A 19,451-nucleotide genomic window follows, 5' to 3' on the forward strand; every position below is an offset into this window, starting at 1 on the left:
CTCGCAGTCCGTGAGTTCGAGCCCCGCGTCGGGCTCTGGGCTGACGGCTCGGAGCCTGGAACCTGTTTCCGATTCTGTGTCTCCCTCTCTCTCTGCCCCTCCCCCGTTCATGCTCTGTCTCTCTTTGTCCCAAAAATAAATAAAAAACGTTGAAAAAAAAAATTTAAACTATGAGTAATGGGAAAGGCAAAATAACAGTAACCTAAATACAGTTCTCTTTCATGTAAGAGAAGCATTTTAGAGCTGATACATTCACCACGAAGTTGTCAGGGACACTGGCTCCTTGTCCTGCTCCGTCATCTTCAGCATAATTCTTTTAACCATGGTCCAGGGGAGCTGCTTAAGTTCCAACTGTTACACCCATGTTCAAATATTCTAGCCAGCAAGAAAGAGGGAGTCAGGAAAGAAGAGGGTAAAGGATGCACACCAGCTGTTCTTAGAGAGATTTCTTAAAAGTGCACACACCAACAAAAAAAAAAAAAAAAAAAGTGCACACACCATATTTTTGCATATTACAGTTGCCCGAGAGCCTAGAAAACATAATAAATCATAGCGTGTACTGCAGGCTTGCCAGTAATTAGATAAAAATTGGGTGTTTTTTACTAAAGTGATTTTTGGTGCAACTAGCTCCCATATGCAATAATTCCCTTGGTCTTCAGAACAGCCTTTTAAGCAGAGCTTTAACCATACCTCTTTATGCCTTTGTTACAGGCCTTGATCTAGTTCCCTTGACACTGGGTCTCTGTCTCATGGTGGGGAGCCAGTCCTGGAGCCCCAGTATTTCCCCCTCAGTGCTTATGGGTGGGCTCCTCCTATGGACTGTCAGACTTCTCTGCTGCTGATTACATACTGCCTTTTTAGGTCTCTGACTATTACCTACTGTCTGCCTCTGTCTTGATTGTCCTAATTCTGTCAATTCATGTGGTCTTTTATCACAAATCTTCCACCTGACCCATCCTTCTATAATAGAGCCTCCATTATAGCATTAGCTATGCTGGTTTCAGTAACAGTAAAAAGAAGCAATGCTGACTTGACAAAAATTTTAAATTATTCAAAGTTAAGCGAATATTTTCTGTTTATCATTAGGAAAAAACTGAGACATAGATATGCCAGCTTTCTTTTTTATACTAGATTGTGACTTTGGGCAAGTTACTTGATATCTCTGTGCTTCAATTTCCTTATCTATATAATGGAGATGACCAATAATTACATCATAGAGTGGCTGTGAGGATTCACTAAGTTCATTCATGTAAAATATCTCCTAGCACATTGTACTCTTCAGTGAGTGTTAGCTAACAGTAATAACAAGTATAAGCGTATACTTACAACAATACTTATTATTATTTTCAACTCCCTTTCTTCTCTTGTAGATTGCTTTGGGTTTTATGGCTTTCAGTTAGTGACTGTCAAGGCTAAAGAAAGCTTGCTCTTTGGGAGGCCTGTTGGAAAGATAATCAATAACATTTTCATAAGATTCACAGTGATATTTAATTCCTAATTGTCTCTTTTAGAGAATTGGATTGGATTCTCCATACTTCACCATCTTGAGTCTCTGGCTGTCAGGGAACTCTAATATAATTCTGGTTTCTAGTGAAATAAGCTTGAGAGTCGAGAGGAGAGGAATTGAAGTGAGGTGCATGAATGCAATTGAGTTGCTTTATTTATTTAAGGTTTCCAGAGGTAAAAAAAAATGATGAATTGTCTAAATAATATTCATCTTTTTGTTCAAGGAAGGCACGGATCACATGAATATTGGATAATAACAGTTTCTGAATGACTTTGGATACCTGAAAGCATTTTAACGCTGACACATCTAAATGCTTGTTATTTGTATCAGTCAAAACTTGGGAGGAAGCAGATGACATACTCGAAGGAATGAATTATTCCTAGAGTTAAATAGAGTTAAATGCAGGTACCCTTTGTAAAGGTGTGGGCAGGGTTATGGCTCTGAACTCAGGATGGTGGTGAGGCACCAGGTACTAGCCATAGATAAAAAGCTCTTACACAAGAGACTTGAAGGTCCACAGCAAGGAACATAGAGGATGGTCATGGAGAGGGACTGCTGGACAGGAGTTGTGGCTGTAGGTAGAACACACTGGCTGCCAAAACTGCTTCCTGGGTGAGAGGGGTCTGAGGAATACCTACCCTGTCCTCTCTCTCCCTCACTCTGATCTCTTGTGCCTCCCATTGGCCTAATTTATTTGAAGCTGTAGGGAATGGGATCCAGGTGATGCCATGTATAGAGGTCCATTTCCCAGGGCATAGTGTATGGCAGGGAAAAGGAGAAAGTGGTTGGAGAGGCCACAATGCATAACAAGCACACTTCCATCTGTAGGCTCAGCCCTACTCTGTACTCTGGACCTTTTCAGTGTCCTGAAGGCATATTGTGCCTCAGGATATTAACGCTATTTATTCTGAGCCTAGTGATAAGTAGGTCACCTTGTTTCTCAGAGCTGAGCTTCTCTGGGCATGAGCCATCCTCCGTTTACGTGGGGTCTTGATATCCGTTCTGTGTATTTGGTGTCTGAATTCCAGAACAAGCCATTGAAGAAACTGGGCCTTGGCTGTGTCATTTATAAAGTCTTAGGGTTGGAGCATCTCAAAATTTCAATTTAGAAATTCCCATGTAATTCCTGACCTAAAGAATATACCAATCATGAGTTTTCTGTATTGATAAGTTGAATTCCGACAAATTTACTTCTATATAGCTCCAAAGTAACTGTGAAAATTTTAGTTTTAATATAAGTAAATTGTGGGCCCTACCTGTTGTAAAGGAATGAAATAGTAAGGTTAGTTAGGAAAGTAAGAGGAATTGCTAAAAAAAAAAAAAAAAAACACCAAGGATTGATGTAATGAAGTCTCAAAAGAGATAAAGATAGGGCTTGGCAGACATGAGCTTTAGGAATCAGATATCACCAATTCCTGAGTTAAAAATCAGAAATCCCCTGAACATTTGTATGCATGAGTAAACAAAAAACATTTTCTAATTTATGCTCTGTCTGCAGCAACACAAAATCTATCTATAAACATCTGATTAAAACTAGAAGTTGGGAAGATTCTAGAAAGATTTCAAGAAGTAATAAATTTCATATAGCAATGAATAGCGGTGTATCCATAATTACTTGTTTGTGGTGTGTAAATAACATTGGTGTTTGTTGTTGTCATTGTTGTTTTTGTTGTAGTTGATGCTATTGATTTATTTGAGGAGAGGTTGAAAAAAGTAATTACTTTTCAATGTTTGCTTGCTCTTTCATACCTTTTCCCAAAGGAAATGTTTTTCAATGTCAAAATCATAATTTTAGTCAAAAATTTTATCCTTAGACTTGATGACAGTTACAGTACATGTATGTCATATGTTCTGACAATCAATGTGTTCAGGAAGCACACAGGGCGTACCAATTAGCAAATCAAACAAAACCTAATTGCATCTTTACCCCAATTATTAAGATGAACTGAAAAATTTTAGAGCATGATGAAATTTATATTTTCACAATAGCTTAAAATCTGAACTTCTTTTTTGACTACTTAGAGAAATGCAATATACATTAATTTCAAAAATGAGACTTTAAAAATTTTAAAAATTATGGGCACCTGGATGGCTGAGTCGGTTAAGCATCCGACTACAGCTCAGGTCATGATCTCATGGTTAGTGGGTTCAGAACCCACGCTGGGCTTGTGCCAACGGCTCAAAGCCTGGAGCCTACTTTGTGTTCTGTGTTCCCCTCTCCCTCTGCCCCTCCTACTTCATTCTCTGTCTCTCTCCCTCTCTCTCTCTCAAAAGTAAATAAACATTAAAACAAATAAAAATAAATAAAAATTTAAAAAGGAAAGCAAAATTTGGTAAAAAGTTTCGTATTCATAGTGGATCATAAATGTGTTCTTTTTTCTCTAGTTAGTGTTCTGTATGGCGTATGTCAAAGGCTACTAAAGAAATAAAATTCAATGCAATAGTGTACAACAGGGTCAGCCAACATGGCCCATGGATCAAATCTGGCCCGCTGTTTTTATATGGCTCATGAGATAACTATGTTTTTTACATTTTTAAATGGTTTTAAAGCTTCAAAAGAGGAATGATACGTCACAATGTGAAAATTGTGACTTTGAAGCTTTTATGTTCATAAATAAAGTTTTACTGAAACACAGGCCTGTCCATTCATTTATTTATTATCCATCACAAATGCAATAACAGAGTTTTCCAGTTGCAGAAGACATCATATGACTGGAAAATCATAAAGTACTCCTTATTTAGCCTTTAAAATAATAATTTTTGTCTACCTCTAGTTTACAGGATTCTATTAAAGTACATTTTCTTAAAGAAAGAAGATAGAATAGTACCAAAAATAATATTCTATCTATCTACATACTTTAAATAGTGTAAGTGTTCCCTTTTTGTTCAGTTTGGTTGGCCTCTGAAATAATAAATACAATAATAAATAAATCTGACTAATACAAACATTCTCTTTTAGACAAATTATAGTCAGTTCACAAATATTTCTCTGAAAGAATTATGATGCTTTGTGTGACATATCACAGAGTACTGACATGTAAGTTTTCTTTTAAGGGAAGACCATTTTCTCCTTTTTGTTGGTGTGGTGGGAGAGTAACAAGCTTCAAGAGAAATTACCTTCAGTGATGAGGAATTTGAAAGACAGTATAATCAAAACTGAAAGATCTTGAGCACTCTGAGAACCAAGGATAAGAGTTAGCAAATGTAGTATACTGTGAATAAATGCTGAGAAGAGTCTAGGAAAAGGAGATAATAAGAGGTAAAATCTGTTAAACTTCAAAGTGCTAAAGAATAATGAAAAGGAAGATTTAAGAGTTTTATAAAGGTAGGGGGAAAGGCTCTTAAATCTTCATACCAAAGTGGAACTGCAGTGAAAAAGATAAACTAGGTGCTGAGCTGTACACTATGGTGAGAACAGTGTGTTATAAATCAAGGAAGTGGTCATAGCTAGTTTGAGGGATGAAATTCACCAGTATTTAATACAGTATCAGAACTCACCTTCAATAAAATTTTGATGTGTTCACTACATACCATGGATATGACTTACTATGTATGTTTGGATTCATTCTCAAAGAAAGTCTTCATTTTTGTGACAAAAGGCTTAGAAACCGTAGTAAGGCATTGCTATCTATCAGCTATAGTTTACTATCTAGCCACATTGATTTTGTTTTTTTAAGTTTTTTTTTTTAATTCTAGTTAATTAGCAGAGTACAATATTGGTTTCAGGAGTAGAATTTACTGGTTCGTAACTTACATATAACACATGGGCCACATTGATTTTAAAATTAAATCTCATGCATTTATTTTTTCATTTCTGTATGCATGTCTCATGAGTTATGAGTTCAGATTTATTTTTGTTCATGTCTATAGAAGTCTTAAGAAAATGTTCTAAGCAAGTCTTCTAATATTCTATGGAATGTGTCATCAATAAAGGAATTATTATATTGTAAACTAGCAAAAAGATAGTACTCAGGATCCATCTTTTCCTAAATGATCTAAAAGAAGCGTCAACATTCATTGCCATTTACAAACTACAGTGGGATACAGTTTGGAGAGGAAAATGCTTGTAAAATCAAGCAAAACTCTGATGAAATAAAAGGAGATTAATTAAGGTAAAAAATAAGCAAGAAGAGAGGAGTTGTATTTTTAATACAGAAAATTATTAATAACTATCATATTTTCTATATTATTAGGTAATCAATTATTGCATTATAACTGAAAAAATCTGAATCAGAGTAAACATGGAAAATTCAGGTATGAATTTGTATTGTTATACTACACTTGATCTTAGCCAAAAGGCTGAGAAGTGATAAGTTTGTATTGCTATAAATGAGATGAGTGAACATTTTTTTTTTTTTTTTTTTTTTATTTTTGGGACAGAGAGAGACAGAGCATGAACGGGGGAGGGGCAGAGAGAGAGGGAGACACAGAATCGGAAACAGGCTCCAGGCTCCGAGCCATCAGCCCAGAGCCTGACGCGGGGCTCGAACTCACAGACTGCGAGATCGTGACCTGGCTGAAGTCGGACGCTTAACCGACTGCGCCACCCAGGCGCCCCAAGTGAACATTTTTTAAAGGAAAAAAATATATAATTGCTCATAGGAGGTAAAATCTTTGTTTTCATCACTTGTAACACATATGGTATCCTTTAAATTCAACATAAGACATTATAAAATCCTTGATTAAACATTTATTAAATACTCTATTACCTTATATTTATAACTTTATATTCATTATGGGAGACTGTTTAAGTACCGCATAACCTTAAATGTAAAGTATTGACTCTATATTAATAGGAAATGGTAACCATAGGAACAACTTCAAGAAATTTTTAAGAGACCTTATCCTTTGATTGATGAAGCCACACAGATCATTTCATATGTATCTCCTTAGGTAAAAGGAAAGCAACTTTATTCTATTTTACTTCTAAAGATGTACCAGAGCTTGATTTTAAAATGAAATTTTTAAATTTAAATACAACTATTTACTTCTGAATATTTAATTGAAAATTTCAAAAGAGACCTCTATTGAACTGTTTCCTACTTGGGGAAGCTATCCTGAAATCACTGATTATTTGGAATTGAGTGAGGGTTCCTTTTTTTCTTTTCTTTCTTTTTTTTCCTTCCTCTTCTATTTATGGAGAAAATGGGTAGAGTATATTTTATTGGTTTGAATTAATCTTCTTTATAAACAAAGAAGAAATAAGTTAATTTTTCCTATTTGCAGTAACTAGACCCCAAATACTTGTCAAATACCCAAATAAATATTTATATTTACATAATTGAGGAGTTCAACTAAGGGAAATGAATACTGAAATGTTTATACTTTTAGAAAGTCTCACACCCTTCCCCTTTGTTAGCAGCAGCTACATAAATTCATTAATGGCATATTTTCTGTATTTACAAATAAATACTTTGACCTCTGTAATAAAATATTCTAAAACTATCCACATTTTGAGAAAAGTTAATTTTCAGTATTTTCAATTAGGAGGATCTTTCAATTTTGCTCACTAAAGTTAGGAAACAAAAGAGAAAGGGAATCACATTTTCAGAATCATAGAGTTAGATTTTTGAAAATCTATATCTGCATTAAGCATCAAGAGCACTAGAAAAAAATGTCAAATTCAACCTTTTCAGAACTCTAGAAATTAAAGGCTTGCAGCAGTCTGAGGAGTATTTATTCAGGAAAATTGGCTGAATTCCATTAAGAACACAAGGATTTGAACATTAAGTCATCAATAATAAATATGTACAAATAACTAAAGAAAACCATTTCTAAAGAATCAGAGGAATGTGTGAGAACAATATCTCACCAAAAACAGAAGAGCGATATAGAAGATATGAACTATGGGAGAGAACAAAATAGAAACTTTGAAGTTGGAAATTACAATAAATAAAATGAAAAATACACTTAAGATACTCAATTACGGATGTGAACTGACAGAAGAAAGAACCAGTTAAGTTGAAGACAGGTTTATTCAAAGTATCTAGTCTGAGCAAAAGAGAAAAAAAAATAATGAAAAAAGATGAAAAGACTTAGAGAGCTGTGAAAAAGCATGAAGCTAATCGACATACCCATAAGAAGAGTTCTAAGAGAGAGACAAATACAGAATGAATATTTAAGAAATAGCAGCTATAAAATTCTGAAATCAGATTGAAAACATTAATATGGATCTAAAGGAAGTTCCACAAACTCCAAGTAGGAAGACTTCAGAGATCCATACCTGACATATATAGCCAAACTGCTTGAAGTGAAAGACATAAAATCTTGAAAGGAGCGAGAGAGAAACAACTCGTCACATAAAAAGGATCAACAGATGATTCTCACCAAATATCATGGAGGCCAAAGTAATTCGATGGAATATTCAAAGTGCTGGAAGACAAAGATTATCAAGAATTCTAAATGTAGCAAAGCTATCCTTCTAAAATGAAGGAAAATTTAAGACAAAAGAGAGGATAACAGTTTGACAGTAATATTTGTAGATAAATACTCACTTGTAGTAATGAATACTCAGCAGAAGTTCAAGAAGAAAATAGAAGATGCAAATAACATAGAAACCAATTAGACCTAAGAAACACACCTCACACAACAACACTGGACTACACATTCTTCCCAAAGTACATTGAACATTTTCTGGTATAGACCACATGTTAAGCCATAAAAGAAGTCTCAAAATAATTTACTTTTTATTTGAGAGAGAGAGAGAGAGAGAGAGAGAGAGAGAGAGAAGAAGAGAGTCTCAAGCAGGCTCATGCTCAGCAACAGAGCCCAATGCAGACAGGGCTTGATTCCACAACCCTGGGATTATGACCTGAGCCAAAATTAAGAGTTGGAAGTTCAAGTGAGCCAGCCCCAGAAGTCTCAAAAATATTTAAAAAATAAAACCACATAAAGTATATTTTATTATAATGAAATAAAATTAGAAATGAGTATAAAAGAGAAAATTAGGAAATTCACAATTATGTGGTAGAAAATTTTTTAAATTATTAATAATCAATGAATAAAAAAAGAAATGAGCAATGCCTGGATGGCTAAGTTGGTTAAGTGCCCAACTGCTGATTTTGGCTCAGGTCATGATCTCGCGGTTCATGAGTGTGAGCCTTGCAGAGCCTGCTTGGGATTCTTTCTCTCCTTCTCTCTGGCCCTCCCCCTAAAATAAACAAATAAACATTAAAAAAGAAAAAAAATAAATGAGAAACAAAATTAGAATATGCTCTTATTTTACTTTGAAATATTTATTCATTTATTTATTTATGTAAAAAAGAAGGGCATATTCTAGAAGATTTAATATGTTATAATTTCTGGTGATTCCAAGTGATTTTTATCTTCTTTATATTTTTCTGTAATTTTTTAATTAACTTTTTAATTTTAATTCCAGTAAAGTTTGCAAACAGTGTTATATTAGTTTTAGGTGAATAATACAGTGATTCAATAATTCTGTACATTACTCAGTACTCATCATAATAAGTGTGCTTGCTCTTTATCCCAATCGTTTATTTCTCTTGTCCCCAAACCTACCTCCCCTCTGGTAACTGTCGGTTTGTTTTCTATAGTTAACAGTCTGTTTCTTGGTTTCTCCCTCTCTCTCTCTCTCTCTCTTTTATCCTTTGCTCATTTGTTTTTTTTCTTGAATTCCACATGTGAGTGAAATCATATGGTATTTGTCTTTCTCTGACTAACTTACTTAGCATTATACTCTGTAGCTCCATCCATGTTGTTGCAAATGGCAAGATTTCTTCTTTTTTAATACTGAATAATATTCCATTCACACTCATGTCTTCTTTTTTTTTTTTTTTAAATGTTTATTTATTTTTGAGACAGAGAGAGACAGAGCATGAGCAGGGGAGGGGCAGAGAGAAAGGGAGATACAGAATCTGAAACAGGCTCCAGGCCGTCCGCACAGAGCCCAACGCGGGGCTCGAACTCACGAACTGTGAGATCATGACCTGAGCCAAAGTCGGCCACTTAACCGACTGAGCCACCCAGGCGCCCCACATGTCTTCTTTTTTAATGTTAATTTATTTTGAAAAAGAGAGAGTGGGGATGGGCAGAGAAAGAGAATCCCAAGCAGACTTGTGCTGTCAGCATAAAGCCCGACGTGGGGCTGAATCCCACAACGGTGAGATAATGACCTGAGCAGAAATCAAGAGTAGGGCGCTTAACCAACTGAGTCACTCAGACACCCCAACACATTTTCTTTATATATTTATGTTATTAATGGACACTTAGAATGCTTCCATAATTTGGCTATTGTAAACATGCTGAGAGGCATATGAATCCCTTTGAATTAGTGTTTTTCTATTCTTTCAGTAAATACCCAGGAGTACAATTATTGGATCATAGGGTAGTTCTATTTTTAATTTTTTGAGAAACCTCCGAAATGTCTTCCACAGTTGCTCTATCAGTTTGTATTCTTACCAACAGTGCAGGAGGATTCCTATTTCTCTACATCCCCATCCTTGCTAACATTTGTTTTTGTGTTTTTTATTGTAGCCATTCTGACAGGTGTGATGTGATTGATATGTCATTGTGGTTTTGATTTGCATTTCCTTGATGATGAATGATGTTGAACATCTTTTCATGTGTCTGTTGACCATGTGTATGTCTTCTTTGGAGACATGTCTGCTCATGTATTCTGCCCATTTTTAATTGGAATATTTGGTGTGTGTGTGTGTATGTGTGTGTGTGTGTGTGTATGTGTGTGTGTGTGTGTGTGTGTGTGCTAAGATGTATCAGTTCTTTATATATTTTGGATACTAACCCTTTGTCAGGTGTGTCATTTGCAAATGTCTTCTCCCATTCCATATGTTGTCTTTCAGTTTTGTTGATTGTTTCCTTTGCTTTGCGGAAGGTTTTTATTTTGATGTAGTCCCAACAGTTTATTTTTGCTTTTATTTCCCTTGCCTCAGGAGACATATCTAGAAAAATGTTGCTATGGCTGATGTGAGAAAAATTACTGCCTGTGCTTTCTTCTATGATTATTGTGGTTTCAGATCTCACATTTAGACCTTTAATCCATTTGAGTTTATTTTATGCATGGCATGAAAAAGTGGCCCAGTTTCATTCTTTTGCACATAGCTGTCCAGTTTTCCTAACACAAGCAGTTGAAGAAACTGTCTTTTTCTCATTGTATATTTTTTCCTCCTTTGTCAAAGATTACTTAGCCATACATATATGGTGGGTTTATTTGTGGGTTTTCTATTCTGTTCCATTTATCTACCTGTTTTTGTGCCAGTACCATACTATTTTGATTACTTCAGCTTTGGAATCTAACTTGAAGTCTGGAAATCAGGTTTTTTATTCTTTTTCAAGATTGCTTTGGCTACTTAGGGTCTTCTGTGGGTCCATACAAAGTTTTGGATTGTTTGTTCTAGTTCTGTGAAAAATGTTTTTGGTATTTTCACAGCAATTGCATGAAATGTGTAGATTGGTTTAGGGAGTATAGACATTTTAACAATATTGTACTTCAAATCCATGAGCATAGAATGTCTTTAATCTCAAAACTTATGACAAAGGTATAACAATTAAAGAAGTGTAGTAATGGCATAACAGACATATAGAGCAATAGAAAATAACTTGGAGTCCAGAAATGAACTCATACATTTGTGGTCAATTGATTTTTGACAAGGGTACCAAGACAGTTTGATAGGGGAAATAATAAACTTTTCAACAAATTGTACTGGGACAACTGCTTATCTAATGCAAAAGAATGAAGTTGGATCCCTTCCAGAAACCATTAAAGACCACTGTCATAAAAGTGAAAATAAGTGTGCCTGGCTGGCTTAATCAGAAGAGAATGTGACTCTTGTGCTGGAGGTCATGGGTTTGAGCCCCATGTTAGGTGTAGAGATTACTAAAAAATAAGTAAAGACATGCAAAAAAAAGAAAGTGACAGATAACCCACATGATAAGAGAAAAATATTATAAACCATGTATCGATAAGGGACTTGTGTCTATAATATTTAAAGAACTCTTACAACTCAACAATAAAAAGATATAAAACCCAATTAGCAAATGGACAAAATTTTGTTTACATATTTCTCCTAAGAAGAGAAACTAATGACCAATAGGCACATGAAAATATGCTCAATATAATTAGTCATTATGGAAATGCAAATCAAAACCACAATGAAATAGCACTTGACATTCACTAAGATGATTATTGTCAAAAAAGATGGATTATAATGTGGAGGCATCGAAACTTTCCTACATTGTGGGGGGCATTACAAAATGGTGCACCTGCTTTGGAAGACATTTATACATTCCTTACAAAATTGAAGAGTTACCCTATGATCCGTAATTCCACTCCTAGGTATATACCCAAGATAAATGAAAATTTATGTTCATACAAAAACTTAGATATGAATATTCACAGAAACATTATTTATAATAGCCAGAAATAGAAAGAACTCCAGTGTCTATCAACTGATGAATTAGGATAAACAAAAGCTATATTTTATTCAGTCATGAATAAAAATAAAGTCCTGGTCCATGCTACAATATGGATGAAGCTTGAAAAACATTATGCTAAGTGAAAGTGACCAGATGCCAAAGGCCACATAATGTAAGATTCAATTTTTGTAGAATGTCTAGAATGGGCAAGTCTGTAAAGACAGAAAGTAGATTAGTGTTTGCCAGGAAAGGAGAGGGAAATGGCTGGGGGGAGGGTGAATGAGGATTGATTGCTAATGAGAATGGGGTTTCTTTTTGAAGTGATGAAAATATGCTGAAATTAAGTCGTGGTGATGTTTGCATGAGTTTTTTAACATCCTCATGTTAAGACTCATTTTGTCAAGTTGTTTCATAGTCTGAAGTTGGATACCATTAATAATAATACTGACCTTTTTTAAAAGTTTATTTATTTATTTTTGAGAGAGAACAAATGGGGGTGGGGTAGAGAGAGAAGGAGAGGGAGAATCCCAAGTGGGCTCTGCACCCTCATTGTGGAGCCTGATGTGGGGCTTGAACTCACAAACTGAGATCGTGACCTGAGCTGAAACCAAGAGTCAGATGCTTAACAGACTGAGCTACCTGGGTACCCCAATACTGACTTAAAAAAAACCTCAATACTGTCAGTGAAAATAATGTATACGTTGAACTAAAAATAAAAAGGTGATTTCAAAAAGTAAAGCAACAAATCTTAATATCATGCAATGCAGTAGCAGTGACCCAATTAATGTTATTCATTGATTTGAAACCTTAAAGAGTTAGGATCAACTGCTAGAATGTTATTACTTTTGATGCATCAAATTTTGGTTTTGTTTCAGTGTTCTGAAGTAGGTTTTATGAAATACCTGGAAAGTTTCATTTTTCCTTTCATAAACCTGTGTCTCTCCATATGGAAAAAGCTTTGGTATGAGCTACATCAGAATATGTTCCCCTTTTGGTATTGGGAGCAGAAGTGGCCAGAAATAAATGATACCCTAGAAGACTTTATTTTGTACATACTTGTTTATTGCACTATGACCATGCCTATTTTTTAACTTTATGTACAATATAATTTTTAATTGAAATAGACTATTAATGATTTCTTTTATAAATGAGGCTTACATTTACAACAGATATTTCCCTTCCTAAGCATTTTTCCCAATTATTCAACAAGTATTAACTGAGCAACTACTACAACAATGCATATGCTAATGATGATGTAATGATAAGTCGTTTGGTAGGAGAGACAGGTAATAATTGAGTATTCTAATAATTAGAAATATAAATAAAAACTGCAAAGTGAGCAACTGAAATCACTTAGGAGAATTTGTAACCGAACCTGATGATCTTGCATATTTTGGATTCTTTTCTTAGGAAATGCTCTTTGAGCTGAGATTAGCAAGATAAATAGAAATTAATCAGATAAGGTGGGGATACAGTAAGGGTAAGAGTGTCCCAGGGGGAAAAAAAGAAAGAAAGAAAAACTGTATTCAGGGCTGCTGGCCCCATCCTAAGATTAGGAGAAGATTGATATGTGCAAGGCCCTTGTATATTCTATTGAAAAGGAACACTCAAAGCAAGTTTAGAGAGAAGCCAGGAGCCCCACTTGTGAGGTTGGGTTTCTATACTAAGAACAAAAGAAAGACATACAGAAGTTGCATGTCTGGGGGAACAGAGGGAAGGAGAGGATCAGATATGATTTTGAAAAGTTTCTTTGGCTGCTGTGGACAATGGATTATGGTAGACAGAGAGTGAATGTGGAAAAATTCACTGGGAGATTACTGCAGAGACCAAATAGAAGATCACACAACTTGGACTAGGGTGGTAAGACATAGAAAGAAGTCAACAGATTTGAGAGATATTTGGGAGAAAATCAAAAGAAATGTTGTTGATGGGTTAGATACTGAGTGAATGAAGACTAACTGTGAAAGAAAACTCTATACTGCTTTGTTCATGCTTGCATTGTATTTGTCAACTCTTTTCCCTCTTTGCCCATAAGAATGTAAGATCCTTGAAGGCAGGGACACTCTTATTTATTTTTTTATGCATATATGATTTTTAGGCATATTGCGCATAGGAGACATCCTACACATATTTGATGATATACTAAAATGAATTAGAAACAAATAGAAAGCCTTCAAAAAACTTTGAAAAACATTATACTCCATCACCAATAATTTTGTTGTTTCTAGAAGATATTATTATAGGTCTGAAATAGGACTAAGCAATTATTTATTTTACCTGGTTTTTAGGCAGCTACTGAGGCCAGCAATTGGATGTGCAGAATATACATAATTTATTGACCCTTGTTCAAAGACACAGTGAGCTGCCTAGCATACCTTAACTATGTGTAGCCTTATTTCTCCCTGGAGAAACATTTTATCATTGATTGCATATCTTGGATTGTTGAAAATGCATTTCATTAATACTAAACCTATTTTATGATATCAATATAAATTTGGAATGTATAAAACTATTAATTCAGTGTATGCATCTAAACAGATGTTTCATATAATAAAAAATGAACATTAAGGAAGAGTCACTGCGCACTTGGAGTGGTCAGGTTAAGTAACTATGAAAGAAATAAAAGCTCAATCTATAGCTAACATTAAATTGCAAAAGATGAACTCTGTTGACAAATTACTAGTGCTGACAATCTCTTACCCTCTTCTCCTTCCAACATATAATTATATAAGTTTCTCACTATTTTTTAAAGGAAAGGTGAAAGTTTTGGGTGCTGATAATATATTGTAATTTTTTTAACCTAGGAGATTGCCCTTTTTTTGTCTTTTACAAAATATGCTTTCGTGTGTTCCTCTACAATAGAGATCATGGCTTTAAAAATAAAGCAAATTCATAATAAAGAAGTACTTCAATGTCACATAGTTTCACTAGAGTCTCACAATGTCACTAGAATAATTTTTAAGACTGTCTAGGATCATTTGCATCTATGACAATTCTATGATAATCAAATTTCCTAGCTTCATTCTAGATGTTTGAGTACTTCAATTATTTGTTTCTTTTCAGCAGAAGTTTCCCTTTTAATTAAAAAAAAAAAGTTAGAAATGTCCAGTGCTACTTAAGACACTAATACATCCATTAGTAAAGCACTAAGCATTAAAGCACCATTTTCCTTTGTCTTCTCTGGAAAAGTAAAAACAAACAAACTTTGTTTTTTAAAGCCCTTACTCATAAGTTCTCTTTCCTTGGAGAATGTATGCATACTAATTAAACCAGGAATCTTTAAAATTGACATAGAACATTTTATCTACTACTTTGTGAGGCTATTTTGTCATGAATTGTATGTGAATATGTCAGGGACAACATTGTTAATGTATATTTCAAATTAAATCAATTAATACTTTAATTATCATAGTATTCTCCTACTTCCCAGAGCATCTAGCCGCTTACCATGTTGACACTTTGATGTACCTTTGTTATATATAATCAGATAGTATTTTGGATACAGGGAATACTTGAAAAGTCAGAGATGCTAAGTGATTCAAGCAGCTGAGAGATGAGGAAGGGGAGAGAGAAAAAAAGGCTGAATTTGGGACAACTGGGAATTGAGACTGGGAGAAATGATTCAGGGTATAGCTGCTTTGTAAAGAAAATCAGGGACAGGGAGACAAGAATTCTAAAGATACTTGCTGTGCATTAAAATGCATTTATCTGTGAGAGATTGAGTAAATAATTGAAGTATTTTAATTACTTTTTCCCTGCAAGAGCTGTGATTCTTTGAATTTAACACCTCACTGAACTTGGGCCCCTTGGGGCCTTTGGATTTATTCAGATCACACACATTTACATTCACATTCATGTGCACACGTACTTACATACACATGGACTAACATGCCTATTTGGTTCTTGATAAATACCAAAATTCAAAATATTGTGTTTCTGAGTGTATTTCCTTAGCACACAACAGCTAAGACATGGATTTCATCAGCCTCTACTTTCCAATATACTGTCATTTAAGCACAGATCTACCTAGATGGCCTCATTTATTGTGTCAGTAGGATCACTGTTTACATGAGTTAAAATTGACTCAGGAAGATGCCATGTAATTTTTTACAGAACAATATAGAGAAAACTTTCTGGACCAAGACTAGACTTAGACTCTCTCTGGGCATGCCAGCTCTATAATGGATTTTAGTAGTGTCTTTTGTGTAAATATACTTTTTGTAGTTAGGAAATCCTTCATTCCTTAGCTTTGAGAGTATGAGTAAGTTAGCTGTGAGAAGCAGCTATAATGAAGGCCGGCAGGGTTTTCTTTGATTCTTTCTTCCTCTTCCTTCTAACTCACTATGAAAGCTTTCACAGTATCCATCCACAAGAAAACATATATGGAAATGGGTCATATTCAGTTGTACTAAGAACTTTGTGGAGAACTTGTAAATGGTACAAAGTATGCATTTTGTTCTGTTGTAACTCTTCCCCTTTATTACATGGGGCTCCTCAAGCCAAAGATTGATTGCTCTCTAAATTGTATATTTGGGCAAGTAAAGTTGAATGGCTTTATAGTCTCCTATCTTTACAATAAAACTAATGGATGAGATCTTAGAATTGGCACATTCTTCGTACACTGCTAATAGAATGATAAATAGGTACAACCCTCCTTGCAGGGCGTAATTCAACGCTTTCAAAATTTGTTTACCTTTTGCCCCAATAATTCCACTTTTAGAAATTTATTACAAGGTAACAATATCAGAACTGTATAGAATGATGTATACATAAGATGCTAACCAAAAGACGTCAGTCAAAGACAAGTATCATATGTTTCACTCATATGTGGAGTTTAATAAACACAACAGATGAACATAAGAGAAAAGAAGGAAAAATAAGATAAAAACAAAGAGGGGGGGAAACTATAAGGGACTCAAATACAGAAAGAAAACTGAGGGTTGCTGGAGGGGAGGTCGGTGGAGGGGTGGGTTAAATGGTTGATGGGATTAAGGAGGGCACTTTTGGGGATGAGCAGTGGATGTCATATGTAAGAGATTAATCACTAAGTTCTACCCCTGAAACCAAGATTGTACTGTATGTTAACTAACTTGAATACAAAAAGAAAAAAAAATGCTAATCAGAGGGTTTTTTTATAATGGTAAAAAAGAAAAAGGAAACACCTAAATATCCAGGACTGCTTAAACAGATTCTAGTAAACTATAGTATATCCTTGCAAATAAGCCAGGTGACCGTTAAAGCTTATGTTGTGTAATATTTGTATCGATCATGAAAAATGTTCAGGATATAGCAATGGAAAAGAATGCTATAAAACAGTATGTTATAGATATTTCTATTATCTAATTTTGTCTATATTTTAAAATTTTTGTTACAAATATAGAAACCAACTCTACTTAAGCAAAAGAGTACTTATTAGAACAATGAGGACTGGCTTGGGATAGGTGTGAAACCAAGAATTGGAGGGGGTCTGGGAAATAGGAACCAGGGTAGCAGGAACAGTCTTAATTAGGACAGCATTACCACTCCTGCCTTTGCTGTTGTGACAAATGAACTCTGTATTTCATTTCATCCTTGCATCACTCAAGATCCAAAGTCCCAGGGTAAGGGCTTTATTAGCCAAATTCATGCCATTTCCCAGCCCCAGCCAGTTTAAGAAATGTGAGGAATCTGAGACTTTCCCACTTTCACTTTGGGAGTGGGATAAAATAGCTGAGAATTACCTTCCCAATAAGATTTTAGGCAATGAAAACAATTTCCCAAGAAAATAAATCAGAGTGGAAGGAGTAGACACCTGACATTGCCTCAGATAGCATATTCCTTTCACAATATTTTGTCTTGAAAGTAAAAATAAAAGTTATACCCCCAAAAAGAATATATATATATATAACTTATTGGATGTCTGTAGTATGTCAAGTTGCTTAAGGGGTCAAAATGAAGAAGTATATTGTGCTTATCTTCCAAAAAGAAACATCAATTTAAAACTCTACCATAACAGAAGATAGAAATTGTTTCCTTTTATATAGGAAAATAGGATATGTATTATAACAACTTTTATCAGTATCTGTCTGTTTATCTCAGGAGATCCATTGCTTCCTCTTCTGTAATTCATCTCTGAATTTAGAATATAAATTCTCAGTGTGTCACTGTTGATAATGATATCTCAGAAGAGCCCTGCTAAGATCCATCAATTGTAACTCTTGATTTGGAAGTAAAATCATGTTTATGGAAGTCATGTAAGACAACTAATAGAAATGTGGTTCCACTAACATCATTTGAAAATAGCCCTAAAAGGGGCGCCTGGGTGGCTTGGTCGGTTAAGCATCCGACTTCGGCTCAGGTCATGATCTCACGGTCCGTGAGTTCGAGCCCCGCGTCGGGCTCTGTGCTGACCGCTCAGAGCCTGGAGCCTGTTTCAGATTCCTTGTCTCCCTCTCTCTCTGCCCCTCCCCTGTTCATGCTCTGTCTCTCTCTGTCTCAAAAAATAAATAAATAAATAAATAAATAAATAAACATTAAAAAAAAAAAAAGAAAATAGCCCTAAAATATTTTCACCATCTGCTATGATACAGAGACCATGAGATATTTTTCCGAGAAGATCCTGTAAATTTGACCTTGAGAATCCTAGTCCATCTGCTCAGAATTAAAACTAAACTAGTTAGTACCTGGGTATTTGGTTCAGAGCCATTATTTCTCTAAGATGCAACTGAAAGATTGATGTGATTTGAGGTGGTTTTTTATCATTGGGTTGGATGCAATATAAAATTAAAAATGTAATTACAGGTAAATTGAAAGTGAGAGTTTGAGTATGAAATGAATCTCCACATTTTTGTTTGTCTTCTTTCCTCTTAAATGTAACATAATTATGAAATTCATGCAGCTAAATAAAACCTTTTACCAATTAGTATGTATTTGCTGTATTGATTGAAATGGCTCTGAAAGAAGGCTTATTTTTAAGTGTCATATTATTTGAGTCTCTTAAACTGCCCAGATAGTTATGTTTTCAAAAATAGAAAGCTTCTAACAATTTATATGGCTTCATTTTTAATTTATCCCCTTCTGTGTTAGAAATAGTTATTTTTCAGGGCACCTGGGTGGCTCAGTTGGTTGAGCATCCAACACTTGATTTGGGCTCAGGTCATGATCTCATGGTTTGTCGAATAGAGCCCTATGTTGAGCTCTGTGTTGACAGAGTTCAGCCTGCTTGGGATTCTGTCTGTCTGTCTGTCTCTCTGTCTCTCTCTGCCCCTTCCCTGTACTCTCTCTCTCTTTCTCTCTCTCTCTCTCTCTCTCTCTCTCTCTCTCTCTCTCTCAGAAATAAATAAATAAACATTAACAACAACAAGAAAGAAATAGTTGTTTTTCCCTGAAATTATTTTATGCTAGAATGTATGGAAGCAAAATTTCAATTGTATAACTATGTTCACTGTTACCACTTTACTTTTCTAGCTCAGAGGAATCTGATATAACTGAGTTCTATGACAGACGGTTGTTGCCTACCCAAGATCTGACTTGTTTGCTCATATAATGAGCTGAGATCCTTTGTTCTCATGAT

At 34.9% G+C, this 19,451-nt stretch overlaps 1 protein-coding gene and 1 pseudogene across 10 annotated transcripts in view; one reads left to right on the forward strand and one right to left on the reverse strand.

The window, feature by feature from the left end:
- MAGI2 (membrane associated guanylate kinase, WW and PDZ domain containing 2) overlaps positions 1-19,451 on the forward strand; it is a 1,350,742-nt gene that overhangs the window by 327,869 nt on the left and 1,003,422 nt on the right. The window lies entirely within an intron of this gene.
- Positions 5,726-5,818, reverse strand: LOC131511280 (U2 spliceosomal RNA; annotated as a pseudogene).

This window comes from Neofelis nebulosa, chromosome 4 (assembly GCF_028018385.1).
Source record: "Neofelis nebulosa isolate mNeoNeb1 chromosome 4, mNeoNeb1.pri, whole genome shotgun sequence".
NCBI classification, from domain to species: Eukaryota; Metazoa; Chordata; class Mammalia; order Carnivora; family Felidae; genus Neofelis; species Neofelis nebulosa.